The 24,582-nt window shown below is 37.5% G+C and overlaps 1 long non-coding RNA gene across 1 annotated transcript in view; it reads left to right on the top strand.

Moving 5' to 3' along the window:
• The window catches only part of LOC150107331 (uncharacterized), a 27,189-nt gene extending 2,640 nt beyond the window's left edge, over positions 1-24,549 (top strand). Inside the window, exons 2-3 of the long non-coding RNA XR_016548224.1 lie at positions 17,345-17,415; positions 24,489-24,549. This is a non-coding gene — a long non-coding RNA (uncharacterized LOC150107331). The remainder of the gene's footprint in view (positions 1-17,344; positions 17,416-24,488) is intronic.
• The last annotated feature ends 33 nt before the right edge of the window (positions 24,550-24,582 follow it).

The following is a 24,582-nucleotide window of genomic DNA, read 5'->3' as shown; positions in this document are numbered from 1 at the left end:
TGCCAGTCTTCTGACCTGGTCTAGCCAGTTCAGAAGATCCGACTAGATCTCTGAACTGCAAGAATTAACGGCATTGCCATCACTTTTATATAATTTTCAATTATGACTTAGTAGTTGGAATATGTATTTTTTAAATGTATTTGCATACCTGATCTTGCCACAGATTTTTATTTCTAAGTCATAATTTGTACGCTGTATATTGCATAGGTTAGGAGCAACATTATGCCCTTTCATACTTCGTAGTTGATTTAAATATCTTTCGATGGGTATCCTCAAGTATTCGTAATTACTATTTTACCACAGCACAATACTCGTGTAGGCTGTTTCTCCTCTGAAGTAATTCTGTTGGATAACGTTTTGTTTCCTTCATGCCTCGTCGTTTTTGCCAATTTAATCCGTCAGACGTCTTTTTTTTTCTTATAAATATGAATATCTAATATGTTCGTAAGTTAAATTCTCACTTCCTTTATTAAAACTTACTTTAAAAAGATCTGATTTGCAATTTTAATAGCAAGGTGTCAAAATATGAGCAAGATTTTTCCTTATTTATTTTTTCTGCTATTAATTTATGCAGTTAATCGAGTAAGCTAATGTATCTTTCAATGTACTTTTTCTGTTTATTTTCTTCAAAGTAGATCTCCTTCGTTCTCCCATTTTTTTGCCTTCTTTATTTTTTATCGAACTCATATAATGAAATATACAATGTACAAATATTAACATGTATAATTAATCGTGAAAGCATTTACTTGTATTCGCAGCGTTTTTTTTAAATTTTTTATTATAGATAATGCATCCTTTTAACTCTTTCGTATCTATAAGATCTAGTTGCCTGATGCCGGCAGAAAACTGATGTTATGTGTGCCACTTGAGTCCACCAGTGGCAAGTTGTTTTTGAAGCCTTTTTTTGTAAGGCTTAGAAAAAATGTGAATTAAATTTTCGTACATCATTTTATGTTGTTTTATTTCTTCATTTATCTTTGACTATTTCTTATATTAACTGTAAAATAAAAGTCAATTTACAGGCCTGGTGGTCGAAGTGAATGAGGCTTCCACTCTCCAATCGAATGATTGTGTTTTCGAATCCCGCTTTGGGCGTGAATGCCATTTAGTTTGGAGATATGTGTGGAAGAGTGAATCGGCTTGAAAAAAAGTTCCGTGCTTGAACTCGAGTGAAAGGTTTCCGGATTATATCTAATCAGCCCATCCAAAAAATAATAATATTAAAAAAAATAATTTTATAAGAAAAAACTGATTTTTTTCTTAACTTTTCATAAAAATCTTACATTTTCCTCAGTACATTTACCCTAACAAGTATTGGGTAATTCAAATTTAGTGATGTAATTTCTTCAAATGAATTTGTTTATTTGAGCAGCCAAAGGTGTTGCACGTGCGTTCATACCGCTCCTGCCTTCCCCCACCTTTTATACGTTTATTATTATTATTATTATTATTATTACGGGCAACTCCAGGGAGTCATTAGACTCATCGAGGGAGGCCCCAAATCATTTTCATCACAACTATTCGACATTCTTACAGTATCTATCATACCTCGCCTTAAACTCATTCACTGTCACAGCATCCACCACAGACTCAGGGAGCGCATTCCACTCATTCACCACTCTAAGAGTAAAGAACCCAGCTCTAACACCTTTACTAACCACACTTTTGCCCAGTTTCAATGGATGTCCCCTAGTCCTCCCACAACCAGCCCTGTTCTCAAAAATATCTTCTGAATTAATTTTATAGAAACCCTTCAGTAATTTGAATGTCTCAATCATATCTCCCCTCCTCCGCCTATCAACCAATTTTTGCAACCCACAAATCCTCAACCTGTTCTCATACGGTTCATTCCACAGACCTGCTATCATCTTGGTCACTCGCCTCTGGATCCTCTCCACCTCCTCCCCATCAAGAAGAAACCTAGGTGACCAAATCTGAGCACAGTAGTCGAGATGAGGTCTTATCAAGGCTCGATACAGAGGAACAATAACCTGCTTGTCTCTGCTTGTCAACGTATTCTTCAGCAACCAAGTGATTTGATGAGCTGATTTGGCCACTTTTGCAATGTGTCCCCTAAATTTCAATTCCTTATCCACCAACACTCCTAAATCTCGTGCCTCATCAATTTCCTGGAGCACGGTTCCACCAATGCAGTAAACTGCCTCAGATCTTTTCACCCCAAAATGCATAACCTTACATTTTGCCACATTAAATTGACATCCATTCTCCCTAGCCCAGACCTCCAATCTATCCAAATCATCCTGCAAAATTTTGACGTCATCTGCATTCACTATTGCCCTACCCAACTTCGCATCATCCGCAAACAAATGAACTGTTCCTCTCAGATCCTTTCCTATATCATTTATGAACAAATTAAACAGCAGTGGTCCAAGAACAGATCCTTGTGGTACACCACTAGTCACAGGCCGTCTTGTGGACTCTACTCCTGAGTAAACCACTCTCTGATGTCTCTCCGTCAACCACCCTCCTATCCATCTCACCAACCCTATGTCCATTCCCATATGCTGCAATTTACTGATTAGAATTCCATGTGGTATCCTGTCAAAGGCCTTAGCAAGGTCCAGCAGAATCACTGTAAACCCATTACCCTTATCCAGTTCAGCCGTCACTGTGTTATAATACGTGAGCAAGTTACTGAGGCATGACCTACCCTTCACAAAACCATGCTGTCCCCGATACAGTATCCCATTTTCTTCTATCCAATCTTGTATTTTCCTCTTGACTATTTTCTCTAAGACCTTGATAATGATTCCTGTTATGCTGATTGGCCGGTAATTTTCAACAGCAGCCTTGGAACCACCTTTGTGCAGTGGAACTATTTTCCCCTCTTTCCACCCCCTTGGGACTGACCCAGTCCTGAGGCTCAAATTAAACATAATGGTCAAGGGCACTGACAATTCTTTGGCCGCTTCACGTACGACACGAGCTGGTATACCATCCAATCCCACAGATGTATTGACATTGAGGTTCTGTAATAGACTAGTTACCTCTACCTCATTCATCACAATTCCAGTATAAGCTGTTGGTTCCTCCTTTTCCGCAAAGCCACCACCTGGATGATATACTCTTGCAAAGTGCTCGCTCAGTAATTCCACAACATCGACTGATTCAGTTACCTCCCTACCCTCAGCATTTTTTAAGATCATTCTACCATGAGCATTTTTCCTTTTACTTGCAACATATTAAAAAAAATGTTTGGGATTCTCTTTAGCCTGCATGGCCAATTTCCTTTCGTAATCTGCTTTTGCTTTTCTTACCACCCTTGTTACCATCCTGGCCTGAGCTTTATACTGTTCATGCACCTGATGGTCACCCTTCTCCTTAAATTCCCTCCACAATTGTTTCTTTTTTTGCAGCTCAAGCTTAATAGTGTTATTCATCCATTTAACCCCTACCTGATTTATTATTCGGACTCTTGGTATACAGTCAACCATTGCCTCCTGCAAACAGTTCTTAACCACCTCCCATGCACCATCAACATCCAGCCCTTGCAGTTTTACATGCCATGGCATTGAGCCAAGCACACACCTAAGCTTGTCATGCTTACCAGCCCGGTAATTCCACATATACCCTGTCTTAATTGTAAATTCGACTCCTTTAGCCGAAAGGAAGGACTTATTTTTTTATATAGGTATATTCTCCAAGCCGAGAGCTATCTACTCATACTAGTCGTGTACGCGTAAGTGTAGTGATAAGTGATTTATGACAGTTTTCTTCTCCTGCTGTACGAGTTCGTATATATCTTCAATTTGGACGCCATAATTCCTTCTCGGACACCTGCACCCCTCACCTGAGGCTATAGCCGGCGAAGGATTACCCGCCATGGCAACTGCACATTCATGTACTATCAAGGATTTAGCAATTCAAAGACCTCCTACGACTTCGGACCCGGAAGGAAGAGCAAAGTTCACCGGAGCTATGTACATGGAAAACAGGTCAGTCAATTCAAAATCTTATGCTAATGTTGTATCTAATGGAAATATCCTATCGTCCCCCAAAACACTGATCTCACACACGAACGCCTCATCAGCCAGCAATAAACCGATTAACGCAAAAATAACTACCACTGTTACGAACGTCATTTCCCGAGAAAATGGGATTGTTATTTTCGCCACCAAAGAAAACATCCCATTAGAAGATTATCTGACGGCGATCGCCAAAATTGTGTCCGCAAAAAACATTACTGACGCTTCCCGCGTAGCTGGAACTGTGCAGGTATATTTTAGCCATATCTCATGGGCACAAACGGTACTGCAAAATGGAGTCGATATTGGCGATTATCACTTCGAAGCAGCCCCAATAGCACTGGCCCCAACAAAAGTAACAGTATCAAATGTTCCCCCTGAAATTCCTCATCAACTCATCAGATCCATGTTATCAAGATACGGTTCGGTCACAGGAAAAATACGCACATTGTCAGCAGCCACGAAGAAGCCCGAATTTGCCCATGTCAAAAGCTTTCGAAGGCAGGCATTAATGCATTTTCCAAACAACGACGCACTACACGACCTCCCAAAATTAATCAACACGGACATAAACGGAATAACCTATACTTTCTACTTATCTTCCTCATCACAGTGCTTCTTCTGTCATGAAGATGGTCACATTAGGAAACAATGCCCCTATATTACCAACAGTTCATCAACAAACATCCCAGCCCAGAATAGTAAACCAGTTGGTTTACTATTCTGTTTGTTTTTTGTTTATTATTTGTTTCTTTCAGTATTTCGTGAATGGCATGATGGGATGTTCCTGCAGTGCTGTATGCATTCTTGTAGTATTGTAGGATTTCAGAGGTGATTTTTCTTGGATCTTCTGTGATGCTGTCATCTTGAAGTCTGATAGCAGAGATGGAATTTGCTGCCTGGCATTTTTTTTCCAAAGAGAAAAAATATTTTGTGGGGGCGTCTGAAAGATTTATTTGTGTATGCCGCGATCTAAGTAGGGCACCTTTTGCCGATAATTCTGCCTGTCTTTGCATGGCTTGGAAGGCAGAATGATGTTCAGGGCTTTCTTCTGGGAGATACTTGAGCTGTTCTTCAAGTTGTCTGATTCTAATGTTCTTCTGTTGATTTTTCTGGTGACTGTAGATCTGCGTAAAGGATTTTATTCGTGATTTTAGGTGGGGCCACCATGTTTTCATTGGTCACGTTTCCTCTGGAACAAAACTCACTGGACAACATACCCTCAACTCTACAAGCCACTCAGCAAGGGAGGTCAAGGCCTGATTTCCCTTGAAAACAAGATTAGATCCTTCAGGATAATCCTCCTCCTAAAGACACTTCAATGCAATCACACTTATAGTCATATGTAAATAGTCATTGTTGCCTATCGTGTAATGTTTATTTTAACAAGTTAAATAAAAAAAAAAAATAACTATATCTATCTATCTATATCTCTCTCTCTCTCTCAATCAATGGCCTTCCACAATCCGTCACGACCTCAGTAGCACGATTGATACCAAAGAAGGGAAACCACACGGATATCCGAAACTGGCGTCCAATCTCCCTAATTAATACCGATTGCAAAATCATTTCCAAAGTTATAGCAAACCGAATAAAGCCAACACTGCCTGAAGTTACTGGCCAACATCAAACGTACTGTGTCCCAGGAAGCTCAATACATGATAACCTCCATTTAATAAGAGATCTCATCCACATCGCAAACAGCCAACATGAAAACCTAGCACTCGTTAGCCTTGATCAGGAGAAGGCTTTCGACAGGGTAGAGCACGAGTACCTTTATGAAGTTTTAAAGGCATTTGGCTATGGTCCTCTCATCTTTGAAACAGTGCAATTGCTTTACAGAGATGCACACTTCTGTTTAAAAATCAATAACAGGCTCACTCGCACTTTGTCATACTCTCGACGGATCAAGCAAGGCTGTCCCCTCTCCGGTCAATTATACACACTGGCCATAGAACTCTTCTTAAAAAGAGTACACGACACCATCATCTCCAAAGAAACCAGCATAATAGAGCCACATCAAAAAATTACCCTATCAGCATATGCGATGACGTCACTGTAACAGTCCGAAATGAAGAAGACATGACAGTAACCGAGGAAGCACACAGACTATATGCACAAGCCTCAGGGGCCAAATTAAATTCTGCAAAAACCACGGGCTTGTGGTCAGGCAGGTGGAAGTCTAGAAATGATTCTCCGATCGAATGTACCTGGTCAAGCGAAGGACAAAGATACTTAGGTGTGCACCTTGGCAACACCAAAATATATAACACACACTGGACACAGCTGCACGTTTTAAACAGGTGCTAGGTAAATGGAACAGCGTTCGTTTCATGTCTTCACTTAGAGAAAGAGTACTAATAGTTAACCAGATGGCTGCGAGTGTCTTATGGCATACCTTCAAAGTACTCACACCTCCTGTAGAATTTCTCTACCACATTCAAAAGCAGATCAAACGTTTCCTCTGGAACAAAACTCACTGGACAACATACCCTCAACTCTGCAAGCCACTCAGCAAGGGAGGTCAAGGCCTGATTTCCCTTGAAAACAAGATTAGATCCTTCAGGATAATCCTCCTCCTAAAGACACTTCAATGCAATCACACTTATGTAACCACCTTCGATTACATCACGAAATCATCCACCAGAGGACTTACACTTTCCACAATCCTCCGAATGGCCAGTCCTGCACCATCTCCTCCTAAGCTACCTCTTTTTTACAAAGATATTCTACAGCGATGGAAAAACACAGGCCTTCTTTACAGAACCACTATTTTCGAACAGAAACATAACAAGTCCCACAACTGGCCAGCCTTTTTTTTTCCCCTACATGGAACTGGGCAGGAATAAGAGTCATAGGGGACTCCTAACCCGGACCCTAAAGTGGAAAGCATTCACAAGCCTACCAATGAAGAACCACAAAACTGAAAAGCAATATCAACAGCTGCAAGCGTCCATTATAAAAGCCTTTCCAGATATCGCTACACCTCAGGAAATCCGCATTCCTTCTAGAAACTGCTCGGGTCCGATATTTCATCTTGTACAATCTGAAGCATCATCATCATCATCAAATTCTTGCCATGTACCCTCAAGGGGTGTAGAGGATATGACAGTACTACATGAAAAAAATTACATCATTACTAACTTCCTATCTACAATTTTCCTCCAAATCAGTCTGTAACTTGTCAAGACTCCAACATTATCAGATCTTATATTTCTATCGTCTAAGGCACTTTGTATCAATCCACCTATATCTTGGTCTTCCTCTGGGTCGTTTTGCTGCCAACCGGGCAGAACACACTTGTTTTGCTAATCTTTCTTCGCCCATTCTGTTTAAGTGACCATACCACCTGAGATTAGCTCTGCTAACGCATTCCTGGATGTTGACAATGTCAAGTTCTTTCCTAATATCCTGGTTTTTAATATGATATTGCCATTGATGCCATCTGTTCACGCCTATAATCTTTCTCAGGATTCTCATATCTGCGGTCTCTAGTCTTTGGTCAAGTGTTTTACTTCTGATCCAGCTCTCAGATCCATAAGTTAAAACTGGTTTGAACACTGTCTTGTATGCAGCTAATTTAGGTTCCGACTAATTTCTCTCTTATTCCATATGAACTTATTCAATTGACTTCCTACCATACCAGCTTTGCTGATTCTGTTGTCTATTTCTATATTTAAATTACCGTCTTCAGTTAAAATCGTGCCTAAGTAGCTGAAATGTTTCATTTGTTCCACAGGTTCTCCATTCACAACACAGTTGACATTTTCAATGATTCTGCCTATTTTCATTGTCTTTGTCTTTTTATTGCTGACCTTCATACCATATCTATTACAACAGCTATTCAATTTAGTCAGAGAATCTTGCAACCTTGTAGTGGATTTATTTAGAAGTATAACATCATCCGCATAAAGCAAAGAGCTGACATTAACATCTCCAATTTTGATATCATGTTTAATACCACTTTCCTTCATAACGTGATCCATATAGATAATGAATAACAGAGGGAATAATGTACATCCTTGTCTCACACCAGATTTAACATTAAACCATCTTCCTCTACTTCCTTCAATTCTAACTGCTGACTTACAACTCAAATAAAGACTACGTATCGCTTGATATAATGCCCCATTGACACCATATAACTGTAGCGTATTGAATAGCTTCTCTCTTGGCACCTTGTCATATGCCTTTTCCAAATCGACAAAACTTAAATACAGATCTCTGTTATATTCCCGTGATTTCTCGACTATTTGTCGTAAAGTGAAAATCTGATCCTGAAAGCCTCTATTTGGCCTGAATCCAGCTTGTTCTTCACTAAGCTTTTCTTCCACAATTCTTCTCAACTGTTTCTCAAGTATACTTGCATAGATCTTGCCAGGAACACTCAGTAGGGAAATGCCTCTGTAATTCTCACATTCAGTTTTATTTCCCTTTTTATATATGGGTACTATGAGAGCTCTACTCGGGAATTCGTCCCTCTATCCAGGCTTTCTGAACTTTGCAGTGCAGCCACCATAAGACTCTTATACCACCATACTTGAGCATTTCTGGTCGAATATCATCTAATCCTGCTGCCTTTCCACATTTCAAGCAGCCTTTAATGGCTTTTTCTACTTCAAGTATGGATATGTATTCCTGACTGCATGCTTGGTCAGTGTTTTTTACCACTCCACTGTCATCACTGCTTGTTTCATTTAGCAGTTTTTCAAAGTAATTACTCCATACTTCAAGGATATCTTTTTCTCCCGTTTTCATGTGACCTTTATCATCTCTAACTTCTTTTACAATACTCTTTCCTCCATTCCTAAGCTTTTTCAACAACCTCCAGAATATTTGCCCCCTTCTTGATATTTATTTTCTATATTCTTGCCAAAGTCCTCCCATGACTTTTGTTTAGCTAGTTTTACACAGTGTTTAGCATTCTTGCATTTGTCTCTGTATTCTCTAAGAGAACAAGCTGACTTATTGCCAGGAACGTTTGATATGCTTTCTTCTTTTCCTTCACTAATTCTTTTTCTTCTTGTGTCCACCATGGAGTTCTGATTTTTTTATCCTTGTAGATAACCTCACCACATGCCTCTCAGGCTGAATCAATCAGGGTTTTCTATAAGGGTTGCCACTGATCTCCAAGGTTTGGTTCCTGTTCTCAAATTCTTATTTTTTCTTCAATAATCTTTGTGCATTTTAGTCTACAGTTCACATCTGAAAGCTGCTCAACTTTTATTCGGTTTAAAACTCTCTTATATGTTATTCTTTTAAAAATGAAATTTAATTTTATTCTGCTCAAGACTAAATAGTGATCACTTCCAATTTCAAAACCTCTATACACTCTGGTGTCCTGCACCAAGGAGAAAACATCACTATCTACAATAACATAGTCAATGAGACTTTTCTTATTCCTTGCCTCTTCTCTCCATGTGAATTTGTGCACATTTTTATGTTGGAACATGGTGTTAGTAATAGCCAGTCCATGTCCTGAGCAGAAATCCAACAGATATTTGCCATTATTATTAGCTTTGCTCTTTTCTCCAAATTTTCTCAAAATATTTTTTTGTGTGTGTGACAATCATTTCCTACTCTGCTATTTATATCCACAACAAGGACCAACTTTTCCTTTTTCATTGTGTCAGATGCTTTTTCTAAAGCGTCAAAAAATTCCTCCACTTCTACCTTAGTAGAACCTTCTGTGGGACCATAGGCACAAATAAGTCTCATTGTCCAGTTCTCCATTCTCATATTTGCCCACATTACTCTACCTGAGGCTGACTGCCATTCAAGAAGATAGCCTCGTATTTTGTGTTGAATACTATGGCTACTCCTTCCTTTCCTTGATTGTCATTGCCTGAATATAACATTTTGTATTTATTGCTCAGAAAGATCTCACCAGTTTTGGTCTTTTTTGTTTCAGTCACCCCTATTATGTCGATCTGGTACTTATCTAATTCCTCAGCTAGCTCCATTTCTTTGCCATTCAGGCTTCTTACGTTGATAGTACCGATCTTTAATTCTGGTGATGTTGAGTTGGGGTTTGTTTTCAGATTTGTTCCAGTAGCTGACTTTTCGCTGTTCACCCTGGTTCCCTGGCGAAAACAACGGGGGCCTTGTTTAACCGGGCGACGCCCCTGCCGGCATGAAATTTTGTCATGTGGTACCATCATTTTTTATTTTGGTGTGACCAATAAGAATACAATTTGGTCGGCTAAATCCCAAATTGCCAGCCCATCCTCGTTAGTTCAGTATCCAGGTAGATACCCAACAGGGTGCACCCGAGAAGGTAAGGATTGGACATTAGGTCAGAAGCCCTGGTCGGTTCTCCGCATTCCTTTAAAGGTTATGTGGAGGTCTCCTCTCAGTTATACAGCTTTGACCCTTAAGCATCCCACAATCTGAAGCCTCACTTCCAATTCCTCTCTCCAACTACAAGAAAATATACCACTTCCTCGTGTCAGTGTCTCCATCCTCGCCCTTCTTATATTCATCCTTAACCCCTCTCATCTACAAGGCTGCATATGCCACTCAGTTTCCAGTGGGATCTGCCATATAAATCAAAATGTGCCAAACCAGATTCCGACATAGACATACAGTGGAGACTATGGCATAACATCTTGCCAACTCCTTCTAAGCTCTACAAATTTCAGATAAGAGAAACGGATCTGTGTCTATTCTGTGACGTTTCAGGTACCTTGGAACACACATATCCGACCTGTCCCGCAAACAAAGCGATGATCACCTATGCCCTGAATACTGCCTCTAACACCTGTAACTACGCACACAGCCAAGAAGACTACTGGAATTTAGTCCACACAGAAGAAAACAGACACAGAACATGCAATTTCCTCTTCATCTGCGCTAAGGCCGTCATCTACAGCTTCTACCTAAAACAGACAAGAAATAACCAGCACCCATTCATCACTGAAACTGCACAAACCCTCATGTATATCCTCCGTCGGAAACTAAAAAGCAGGCTTTTATTGGAACTTGAATACTTCAAAGAAACAAGAACTGTCGCGAAATTCATAGAGGAGTGGAATCCAACTGGTTCTCTCTTCTGGATTGACGACGACAATACGCTTCATCTGAAAGATAACTCAGACTGAAACTGAACTGTAAATTTTGAATTCATTTATTGCATTCCCTATTGTATACCCGAAAGGAAAATGTTTCTTTCTCTGTAATATATATACTTATATACTTAGAATATGTATATAGTCCTTGTTACCTATCGTCTAATGTATATTTTAACAAGTTGAATTTAAAAAAAAAAAAAATATATATATATATATATATATATATATTTTAATATATATATATATATATATATATATATATATATATATATATATTAATATATATATATATATATATATATATATATATATTTTAATATATATATATATATATATATATATATATATATATATATATATATATTTTAATATATATATATATATATATAAAGTTGTTTGAAATCTGTAGCCATCCTTTTGATATTCTTGGTTTATTTTCTACATCGTTTTGTTAGTTTCTCGTATTTCTTTTATACTTCTAATGATGTCTATTTATAAGCATCACTAGAAGTTCACTATACGATCAACAAAGATGTCAAAGATCCACAAAATGTTATAATTCTTAAAGAAGAATAAGATGATGAAGAACTAAGATGAAGGGGAGAAAGAAATAAAACGGTATAGGAAGATGCGAAAGCCAAACTTGACGAATAGAAATGAACTTTGTACTGATTTTTAGCGAGAAATAAAGAGTCTAGTTCGATGTGTTGAATTGATGAATCTCAGCATTGCAGTTGGGTGCATTGTGAACTTTACGCAAGAATAAATAATTTCAAACTGTATCAAACAAACAAAAGATATCGAACTGTAATACTAGTGTTTAAAGAGAGAGAGAGAGAGGACCTAGTAATTTGCCTTTTGGCTACTGTCTCTGGTGACAGGATAATAATACACGATACAAACTTTGTGTGGCTGCTGAAACTCCTGTTGTCTCGGTGAAAATGACACATTTAAGCGTCATCACATGCTGTTCGATGCATGACAAATTAATATTATGGGACTCCAGTAGATATTTACACCGCATTCGATTCTAATTTTTGTAAAGCAGATATTTTACAAAAATTACCATTAAGTTCCTGCCCTGTTAACCTGACTATTACGTTTCCTTGTTATGGTCCCCCTAAAGGATTAAAATGTGAAGAATTATCATTGCCATCGTAAAATCATATGCTTTCAAATTTTTATATTTTCATTTTTATCCAAAATGATTATAATGCCGAGATAAAAATGCAGAAGATACGTAGCTTGCTCTTTCCTACTCTAATTAGCATCTTCTTTAACTGCGTCCTTCGAAATTTTGCGCACTGCAGTATTCGATTATTATCGGTCAATTAAAACTAAATGCCAACATACATTTGCATAACAGAAGATGTGCGTTCTCACTGAATTCATTTGATTAACTTTAGATTGAAATCAAAAAAGGTTTTCAAAATAAAAGAATTCGTGCTCTTCTCATCCATTAAAACTATATTTGCGTAAGACAGAGAAATAATTTCCCATAATTAGCATAATTATATCAACGTTCCTTTTCAGAAATGCATCGAGCCTAGAGAATAATGGTAAGCTTCTCTGTAAGCTCTCTGGTCAACTTACCTTACGAAATGTTTACATTCATCTTTGAAATAATGCTGGATCTAATATCCATTTGACATATAATTTTACATAGCCGAACTGAAGCCTTTTAGCTCTTTATTTAGTAATAAAAATATGTTTTATCACCGCATTTGTATATTGTGATGCTATTCATTATCTCAACAATTAAACTTGGCTTAAGAACTGTACTCATATTTTTGTTTTGTTTTTTCTTAATTTTAATTTAAATAGTGTAACTCAACTGATATTCAGTTACAGAGAAAAAATATGTCATCATATCAAGTTTTTTAGAAATAAAAATGCAATTATAATGAGGAAAAAATAATCTTTATCGATTTCCAACTACTCTCACATCCGTATTAAACCTACTAACTCACCTTCAGTTGAAGTGTTCCTTATAAAGATTCTTCTAATCCTCAATGAGATTATAACCCATGTCTTTCGAAGTTTCATATTGGGAGTGGGGTTGGCAGGGATTTTTCTCCTGAAAATCGTCATTCTCCTCCTCTGCAAATAATAAATCCGCTAATTTTTTTTATTTCCCAAAGGGAGCAGACGAGATCATTTAGGCCTAACTTTTTCTGAAGACCAGTAGCAGCTAATCGCCGTTCCTTAGCCAATTACAGAATAGGTCTATGATAAAATACCATCGGGATTTTAACAGGAATCTGGGGAGAAGAGTACGGCAGTAACTTCTGCCATTTCGTGGGCCTGAAACATAAAACTATACATTGTTGTCTAAAGTAGTATGAGTTCTACTGTTGATTTTCTTGAGTTGAGAGATTAAAAACCTATATGGCCATGCCAGAGGTCGAATAACTGGAAAAGGGTCAAAGAAAGGCTTAGAAATATTCCTTAGTCGGCAACTAAAATCGAACTTAGTACGGTCTTTCTTCGGGCAGCCTAGTGCTATGGATGGCAACATCATTTTCACAGAGCTACACAGGTCTACTGCAATAATAATAATAATAGACAACTTGACCAAAGTATGCACATACTAACAAGCATAGATCACTCTGTATATTATCATCGCTACAATTAAATTTATAAGAAGAGATCGCTTGGATGTAATATGTAAAAATAAGCTTGATAGTATGGGAATTACTTTCCCAGCAAAAAATCAAACCTATCTAATTGCAAGAAGAATGAACGAAGAATAAAAAAAAAGATTGTTGATCGCAAATAAAATTTTATATAAAATTTACTATAATACACATTCGAAATTTAATTTCTTAAACGACGAATAGACATCAGGACTGCATACTACGTCAGAGGGGGACTTTGGAATGAGATATGTTTTCAAGAGATACCATGAAGGAGTGATGTGAAAGAAGACCGCATGAGCGTTTTGCTTTCTCCTTCCAAGTAATGAATTAATTCGTCATCATTAGCCAAAACAATTCTCCCTCTATACGTATTTATACTTTCTGATCATTTTGATTTGTTTGCTTCTTCAGTAACATTCATTATTTTTCCCTTTCTTAGAATATTCTTTTGGAAATTGTACTGGCAGTCTCCATGGGAGTTGGTTGCCCTTTCAGATGCTCTGGTTTACGAATGCGAAACAGCATGGCAATAATGATGCTGCATGAAAACGGCAAAAGACATTCCTCTTTGTCTCTGGCTGCCCATAAACAAGATGAGGTTGAGCCTCACCAAGATTCCGAAGACGTACCAGAGAGCGAGAGACTCAGCCTCCTTATTCTTAGCAAAGTTGTTTCTTTACTAATTGCCCCATCAGTAAGTACAAAGTAAATAACATTTAAAAAAAATTTAAATGACTTTTGTTAGTTTAAAACATCTCACAAATGTTCATCGAATACTAGATGAGATTCGTGAACATATAAATTGCTGATAGTTCCGATTAAACTTAAGGTTATCCTAATTTTAAACTGCTAAGAATGAAGTCAATTAAACATGGGAAGAGAATATTCTTAACACTTAATCGCTTGAAGTAAGTTCCATGAACACTTTTGTGTCTTAAGTCTTAAATTTCAACACTTTGATTGCCAACAATCCCAATTTTATCTCATTTAGAAATGGATCGTGTTGCGGCTTGATTACCACAACTAAATCAGTCGTTGGTGGTGTACTAGTTTGGTGCTTCAACTGTGCTTAATTTCGGTGTGGAAATTTCTCGCTGTATTTCCTTTCTCTAGTCGGTCGCTTCGTTTGTCATCGGATAAGCAGGTGAACCCACAAAGCTATATCTGTAACGCTTAATGGATTTAGATGTCTCGTTACTGATCGTTCGTCGAGTTTCTGAGTGAATTGTTTCATGGAGAGAGAGATCGCTAGAGGTCTCATAGGAAGCGAGACTGGAGTTATGTGGTTAGCCGACTAAATTAGGTCCGGACGGGAAAATATAATTGCGACGAGCTTAATTCCTGGTCGTTGTATGAGGACTACTTGCTCTAATGATCTTTATTTACGCAGAGATGACTTTCTGGTAGGATTAATGCTTGTGTTTTGCAACCTCTCTATTAACACACTTTCGCACTCTCCACTTATCATGAAAATATCTTCTTGATAATGAATTGTGGTTTGGTAACTTTGTTGAATTGTTAAGTGGTTCTGTGAGAACATATAACGCTAATTATACTCCAATTTACAATAATGAAAGCGTCTACCGCTTTTTCTTGACATGACATTCCAAGAAAATGAACAGTGGAAACAGTCGCCATTTGCTGCGTATTAGAGAACTGTAGACTTCTTTAATCGAATGGGAAATGAGGGATGATTATTTAAGAGAAAAATAATATTTGATTGTTTTAAGAGAGAATCTGCATATTTAATGTATATGGAAAGCGAAAGAAGATATTTGTAGATAAACGTTAAAGAACTGGAATGACCTCATTCCAAGAAGAGTTCGAAGTGAATTGATTTTTTTTTTTTTGGTTTTTTTTTTTTTTTTTTTTTTTTTTGGCGAAGAGAAATGTCGGAGAAATAGCAACATAATAGAAAGCATTTTGATGAAGCATATTCAGTTATTGGGTACTTTATTTTTATGAAATGATGCTTATTATATAATGCTGAATCTTGCCTTTAAGCAAAAGATGGAGTTTAAAATAATTATCTGAAATAAATACGAAAATGACAGCTTTCATATTGTACCGTTACCCACAATCTCCACTTAAGATTTTTTTATTCCTTTGTTCGCAAAATTTGCAGCACTGAAGTTACTTGAATCAGCTCCAAGTCTGTATACTTCTCTAAACATGCATGAGAGAAAGGATTACGTTATCACGACAAGTAAGACGTGTTTTTGCCACTGTTAGTGTCCCATAAGAGCATCTTTTATTTGCCATGCTCACACTACTAATGATGACGTGAGTAGGCGGTGTACGACCTCTAGCCACCTCTGGTTTTGAGCCTATGTACTAAATTTAGCGTCTGCTTCCTTTAAAGTAGTTTTGTGCGTTTTGCTAGAGACTATTTTGGAGTGCATTTAGGTGTGCGTTTCGATTTGGCGTTGCGCAAAGAAGTCACTTCTCTGATATCCTATGAGGGCCAGTTTTATTTTATTTATGTAGTACACATATTCCTGATGTCTATTCGTCATTAAGAAATTTAATTTCGAATGTGTAATATAGTAAATCTCATACAAAATTTCAAATGAAAATGAAAAATTATTCCTCGTTCATTCATCTTATAAGTAGATGGCCATGATGATTTCTTACTGGGAAAGTAATTCCCATACCATCCAGCTTCCTTTACATATTATCAACCTATTTTGCATAGTTCTTGTGACTTAGAGGCATTTAGTGATGATGCCAGAGGAAACGAATTATTCGAATATCCGTCCCTTGACATGAAAATAAAAAGGTCAAATGAGATAAGACGGCGTATCAGAAAATAATCATTCCGCGAATAATGAATTGGTGGATGCATCGTACAGACTGTTGCAAGAAACCATTTTGAAGAGTTAAATGTAGTGCTCAAAGTCATTCTTACCAGCGAGGTAGTACAAATGTGAAGATTCATGTTTTGCAATCTCCGATTTGAATCCAATTGTCGGAAGTGGGACGCCTTTTGAAAACCCATCGGTGTGGAATGAGAGAGACATATTACTAGATTTCCATGGAGTTTTTCATGGAGGACTGAGTGGTATGACTCCAAACTTGTGTTACAAGTACACGCATTTTTATGCGCTGCTAAATATGACGAAGTCACTTCCTGATGCAATTCAAACTGCAAGAAATTCTGCGATACCAAGTGGATATTGCAGGGTTAAACATTTAAATGAAGCCGTTAATTCACGATGTCCAATGTGGATCAAAAGCAGATCCACTTAAAATGACTGAATATGGAAACAGTGAGAATGCAAGAATTCCTGCTAGTTTTATTGAAGAGAGAAAGAGAGAGAGATTGATTGCTTGATTGATTGATTCTTGCTTTCACTGAATACATACTGAATCAGTGTCACTTTTGTCCTAATATATTTGAGGAAATTCATTTGCTGGTAGTGCGGTTCAATGATACAAAATGTTTTGGTGGAATCGTATCAGAAATCGAGAGATTTCGTGATTCACAATTTAAGATGTAATTAAAAATTAACAGGAACAAATTAATATTTAGTTTGTGACGAACATATTAACAAATGCTATTGTTGCTATTTTTTACTACTTAGAATGACAATTCTGTGCATTTATATCACAACAAAATCAACTAACTTTAAACCTTTGTTCATTCCAGACATCTGCGTTGCTAACAGCAGTGAAACACGCTGTAACTGTTGCCAGCGAGGATCTATGGGAGTCTGTTATGTGAGTTGTCTTTTTATTAATAGAAATCATATAAGAACTTTTGCAGGCTAAGTAGTTCTATGATATCATGTACTGTATACTTTTCATCCTTGACAAGATCTTGCCATATAAGGTCGAAATCTTGAAATATACTGTAAGTTAATGGATTACAGTTCTCCATCGTTAACCGATAGCGTAGAATATTCCTCCCGGAAAAAAATGTGCTTTCCCTAACCAAAGATCGCCTAACTAGGAAGCCGACTGAAGAATTGTCAAGTAAAAGTTTCTCAAGTCATCCACTAGGAATGAACCTATAATGGAACTTGAAACTACCTAGCGATATGGAAGCAAACGTCAGTTCCACGGGGCTACACAGACTACCCTTAAAGTTTTGTAACTGTCTACGCTACTTTAAACGAAATTTAGAACGAAAGACTCTTTTAGAAGGAAACATACTGAGATGTGCAATTACTATTGTTACATGTGACTTATATACCTCTCAATTCGACAGCAAACCTGTATGTGGAGAAGAATTTACAGATTTTGAAAGCGGTTTAGTCATAGGATAAGTCATAGAATATGTCATAGAATGGATAGGATACGGTGATTGTAGTGCTCCTATCCATTCCCGGTTCTGACGTTGGTAAAAGACTGCACCACACAAAAACCAATGGGAAAAATATTAGCAGCTAATAGTTGTATGAGGGTGCCACTCCAAGAAATATACAGGATCTATGGGAGTCTGTTAACAACCAAGGAATCAAAGGTTGTTAACAGACTCCCATAGATCCTGTATATTTCTTGGAGTGGCACCCTCATACAACTATTAGCTGCTAATATTTTTCCCATTGGTTTTTGTGTGGTGCAGTCTTTTACCAACGTCAGAACCGGGAATGGATAGGAGCACTACAATCACCGTATCCTATCCATTCTATGACATATTCTATGACTTATCCTATGACTAAACCGCTTTCAAAATCTGTAAATTCTTCTCCACATACAGGTTTGCTGTCGAATTGAGAGGTATATAAGTCACATGTAACAATAGTAATTGCACATCCCAGTATGTTTCCTTCTAAAAGAGAGTCTTTCGTTCTAAATTTCGTTTAAAGTAGTGTAGACAGTTACAAAACTTTAAGGGTAGTCTGTGTAGCCCCGTGCTCGGAAGTATGATACAGATCAATGTGGAAAGGATTAATCGAAATTTCATAGTTTCTACAGGTGTTAAGATTAGTAGAAGAACACAACGCAATGAGCTGAAGCTTCAGTCTCCAGAGAAAGGCAGCTGCATATAAGCCAAACATCAACTATGCAAACCACACAGGTGCAATGAACATTCTGACTTGTCCGATGATCGTTGAAAGTTCGTGACAGTGAAATAAATTTTATCCACTAGAGTGAGGTTATACCCTATGCCCAAATGCATTATTTCAGTTTCCATAGGTGTCAAAGATGTAATGGTCTGGAGATGTTTCTTCTAATATGGATTTGGACTTCTTTGTGGTAACTAGAAAGATAAATGCTGAGAGGCATGCCATATTTTGGACAATACATGTTCCCACATTGTGGTAGTTGAAAGGAACAGATCCCATGTCTCAAAATGCACCATGTCATACTAAAGGCGCTATTACGACATAGTTTCAGGATCCCGATGAGGATAACTTTGATTGGCCATCACAACGTCCAGATTTGAACTCAAGAAAACGTGAGATGTATAGAATATTCGATGAGGACCAGACCATTGCATCCAACAATAGTACGCGGAGTTATGGTCACAATGAACGAAGAATAGTTCAACTTATCTGAACCATAATCGCAAACTTGGGCAGAGTATGTCTAGAAAGGTGAAAAGTTTTTTAATTTTTTTTTATTATGTTGGGCCCATATACGAGAGGTTGGCTGGTCAACCTAGAGAGAGAGAGAGAGAGAGAGAGTGAGTGCTAATGAGGTGTGTGCTATTTAGGTTTTCTGAAATAGGGCTCTCTCTCTCTCTCTCTCTCCATACTTATTTCATCATGATGTTTGCCTTCAGCATAGTTATCACCAATTACTTCAGGATTCTGGAAATAAAAATCTCTGTAGAGTTCGAGAACTTGGGAGCATCTTCAACTCAGTAAATAAGAGAACACACAAAAAATATGAAAACCATTCGTTGCTAATAAAATTACAACGAGTATTTTCTTTTTGGAGAGCCTTTAAAATCAATCACGTGTTTAAGGCCAAGGGCTCCCCACCCTCAAGCCCAAGAGCAAAGGCCTCCCATTTGTTCATAAGTCGAAGTGGACACGTACCTCGAAATAAGAAGTTAAAATAAGCAGGCACAATGAAAGCTTTATAACTTATTTTAATATGTAGCAAACTAAATGAATTTTTATTGCTTTATTCATTTTAATTATGATTTGAAGTGTAAAGGTAATTTGGAAACACATCCGGAGATTTTTTACATTATTTGCTTGTATAAGCAAGAAAGCGATTTCAGTTTTGCCATTTCTTAAAATCTAAATATATTTAAATCTTAAAATTATAAATCAGATTGCTTCATTTTGAATATATTTTAATACAAGACTTTTAAGAAACAACTGTCCGTTCTTATGCTTTAGTTTGCGCACCCCTGCCAGAGAAGGTCAGAATAATAGAGTGAGTGGTAGACGAACTCAATGCTGTCAATTGGCTTTTCCTTTTATCTTTCCTCCTTACCAATTACACGCATTGCCATAGTGTAGCATTAAGCATTAACTCCCTTAACTCCTTCTCAATTATAATACATTAACTATTTAAGTGCCCCGAGATTTTCCACCCGTCACCGCTACAATGTGGTCCATATCGGATCGCACACAACTCACATCCTCATTCATCTGAGTGTTCGAATTATTCCCCACGTTAATGTGTGATGCGGATGGCAGCTGCTTTGTTCTCTCGTTTAATACCGAGATGAAGTGATTTGCTGCTAAAACGAATGCTTTTGTGATTAGTAAGCGCACGTGTGAAGGTTGGCTGCAAGTCCCGTAGTAATTTACCGGATTGCTATGTAATACTGCAGTTCATTCCCGCAGTAAATGATCGGAAAATTACAGCCTAAGGCGCCAAGCTAGTTATTTTCTTTTCCGTTATATATATACGAAATAGCAAGCGAGATATTCACAAAGCGATGACAAGTAGGAAATCTTTGAATTTGTTACAGGCTTGGAAAGATACGCCCCGAAAAATGAAATTCCAATGCGCTCAGCTCAATTTTAAACCAAAACAGCAGTTATTAAGAGTTTGAGACAGTTTAATGCAACCCATACCAGTACTCTGTCGCATCCCTCTAAGGGATAAGTATTTTATGTCAGCAGATATGTTTTCGGAGAGAAAAAAACAACTTTAATTTGAAAAGCCCTGATAAAGGTTCCTCGCATTCGAACCAATGTCTTGCCAACGAAAGGGCTTCGTTGAAATCAACTGAGCTAAGGAGCCTCAGCAGGTATTATCCGGGTTTTAATTTCTGTTTTGTAATTTATAACTGGTCTGAAGATCTCATGATGTTTCGAGGTAAATTCATTATGCTAGAAAGACTAAATAAATATGGAATTCATCAAATGCTAATTATATGATTTAATAGATTTTAAATACAGACAGTCGAAGCAATTGTCTGTGAGGTTAGTATGTTAAGTCTGTTAATTGTGACGGTTCTCTTGCCGATTTGTCGGTTCTGTGGAATGATGCGAGTTTTTGAGAAATATTCTGCCGTCTTCGTCTGTGACTGTAGAAATTTTTCATTTGAAAAGACCTTTATTAAAGTTCTTCGTACGGAATTCGAATTTCAAGACTACATCTGAAGAGATGTGTGTTGAGCGAGAAATGGATATATGGGCATTACTGGAAATCACTGTCGTGACAGAAAAGTAAAATAAGTAGTGACACGACGGTGATAATCTTAAAAAATGCATTTCCTAATGGCATTCATTCACAGTAACGTTATTTATTATCGTAGCAGAACCTCCATAACTGAATCCAGTGACTTTGTCCTTTGGTTGAGAAACCTGAGTTCAAATCCCGTTTCGCACGCGAAGAATCGCTAAGAGTTTTTCAAATGAAGATGAGTTAGCCTGTCATATTTGGAGGCGGAACGCTTTTTCATTCTAGAATCTCTGGTTTTTCATCCCGAAAAAGAAGCATTCCGGTCAGGCTAATGTACACTGTTAACACACAAAATACACTGATCTCATAGCCTTAGCTGTTTCGGCAGCAACTGAATCCATGACTTATTTTGACTTAAGTTCTGCATTGCACTTATTTATTGTCATTTGAAACAGATGCGCTGTCCAATAAACAAATTATGATTACCGGTTCGTAGGTACTTGCTGACAGAATTGCTGCTACGCGGCGTGGCACGAACTCTATAACACCTTTGAATGTTGCAAAAAAAAAAAAATATGCGGTACGAAGTCGTCAGGAATCCACTTCTCTAGATCTGCGAGTGTTCGAAGGAGAAGTGGATTCAAAAGCTAGATCCCTCGATCCGTGTAATCTCAAAAATACTGTACAGGAATCAAATCTGGCAAATTCGGTTCCACGAAAATTCATCGAATGACAATTCGTCGAAAATGCAATTCATCGAAAAAACAATTCACCGAAAATTTTAAATTTTTGAAAATGTTATGATAAAAGTGATCCATTTAGAACAAAAACTGAACCGTGCGGACAGCTTCTTGTAATGGCAACTTCTACTAATTCCGCTAAGTCAAAGAGTTTTTGTAATGCAGTACATAATTTGGAGACGTTATTTCTTTGTCGCCCCGAATATAACTGAACTGAAAACCGGAACGGTTCGACATTTTCTTGTAAAAGTTTCGAATGGCGAATCTGAGTAAAATTCATAATAATTGCTGTATTGAAGTCGCATATTACTACTAATAACAATGATAACAATGGAGCCTGCATAGTTCAGTCGGTATAAATCAAGCCGTTTAGTGAGAAAAACCTGGGTAGTTGGAATCCCATTTACGACACGCATAATTTTTATCAGTCCTGTTCAGCTAAAGATAAGTTATGGGCTTTTCCTCCCGGAAACAGGCAAATCAGTCCCATGAACAGACATGAAACAGTTATCGAACAAGAAAGATAATAAGAAACCATATTGTTCTATAATTCCCTATTAAAGTAGCATTGCTATCTCACTCTGCACGGTTCAGTATTTGTTCTAAATGGATCAATTTTCTCATAACATTTACGAAAAGTTAAAATTTTCGGTGAATTGTTTTTTCGATGAATTGCATTTTCGACGAATTATTGTTCGATGAATTGCCTTTTCGATGAATTGTCTTTCGATGAATTGCCTTTTCGATGAACTCTCCGGATACCGGCAAATTCGGAGGTCATGGGTTGCTCTCCTATTCGGCGAACGAACGATACATGCAAACGGCATGAGCATTATCTTACTGGAACAACTGTATCATCTAAGAAGGCATTCACCATGAAGTACTACAAATACTTTGTAGCATTCACTAGTACGGTCTGTGGATATCGACGCTCCAAGATATTTCCAAGAAACATCCCTTATACAATGATGTTGCCGCCTTCTGCCTATCTGTGCTGGACCACAACATTAAAGTGATTCCTTCCCGGAGGTTTTCATCCCTAGCCCTCCCCACTCGACTGCAGATGCAGAGTCGATGAGACGCAAGCATAAGTATCTTGACCGGGTATCTATACTACTTCAGGGGTCAAAATGGAGAAGGGTACTTTAAATTCCATGCTCAACCGTTCTGCAGTTTTTCTTCAGTGAGCTTGCACAAGGAGAGGAGACCCTGCTCTCGATACGACCATCGATAAGGCGTTTGTGCCTACCATTGGCTGCTGTTCTGCTCAGTATGCTTACACTCTTGATGCCACTTAACTGCAACACTATACAAACGGCCTATAATATTGGCAATTTCCTGGATACTGCCATAAAAATCCCCAACAAGTACCCTACAGCCCTGCCTTCTTCGAAGTCCTTCAGATTGCATCCCTTGCTCAAAGCAGTCAGCAACTTCGAATGCAATCGCACACTTCTAATATCGTCTACTGGCTTTATTGCGATACGAATGCCACCTGACGGAGTGAAATCGTCGATTGTTTGGATTTGATTTTTATGGCACAAAGACATCAAAGGTCATACTGCACGTTTAGACGTCAGGGTTTAAGAAACTATGGTTGAGAAACACAAATCTTTGATGGTAGTTTTAAGATGTCCTTTTTTTATTTTATTTACGATAAACTTTATTTATTTCACCAGTTTCTGTATATTCTCATACTATTTTAATTAATGGAAAGGAGTTTGATAGAAAAACTGTTTTTTAGATGAGAAAATTATTATTTTTCAAGAAGTTCAGAGGATGTGATTTTTGTAATCACTACTACACTATTTTTCTTCTCTGAAATGCGAAAAGAAAAAAATAATAAAAACGTCTGTTAATACAAATAAATTCTTGGATCCTAAGAGCTTTTTCCGCTAAGGACCATTTATTTCTTGGTGTCTTCATTTGCTAGGCGATGAACTTCAAAGCCAGTGGCGTGTTGTTTATTTAGCCAGTTGATGAGAAGCTTTTGTAGAGGATCCTCCCGTTAAGAAAGCTTTCGTCGTTTTGCTTTTTTAAGATCACGTGATCCAATGAAAACATGCTCCAGTATCCTATTCGAGTACATTATTTCGTCTATGACTGTAGCACTATAATGAATATGGGAAACACATTTGATTTTATCTAAAAAAAAGGAACGATAGCAAGTTTTCTTTGCTACTTCCTTTAAAATAACAACGCGCATTTTATTCACTATGGAATTTTTTATAAACATGTCCTCTCTTTTGTGTATTACATAAATGGGAGTGTAAATACAGTTCAGTTAATCTAAGTATAAAAAACAGGTACCTCTTAGAGAATAACAGTTGATGCACTTTATTATCCATAGATGGCGCTAATAACAATGCAATAGTAAAAATCGCTAAAATTTTTAATTTATTCAGAAATTTTCATTTTATTCAAAACATGTAAAATATATATTCTAATAATTGTTTTGTACTTAGGAAAAGATTAATTAATAAGTGGGCATTCTAATTACCGTTCTTCAATTAGCGAGAAATCAGGCCTCAGTATAAATATAAAGGAGATGCTGAATAGAGAAGACTCGATGGATAATAACGCTGCTGATCCTGCGCTAAATGCAGCT

This window comes from Typopeltis vanoorti, chromosome 4 (assembly GCF_054136105.1).
Source record: "Typopeltis vanoorti isolate ZY-2024b chromosome 4, IOZ_Tvanoo_1.0, whole genome shotgun sequence".
In the NCBI taxonomy this organism is placed as follows: domain Eukaryota; kingdom Metazoa; phylum Arthropoda; class Arachnida; order Uropygi; family Thelyphonidae; genus Typopeltis; species Typopeltis vanoorti.
The sequence above is the reverse complement of the archived record's forward strand: the minus strand, read 5'-3'. Positions and strand labels throughout refer to the sequence as shown.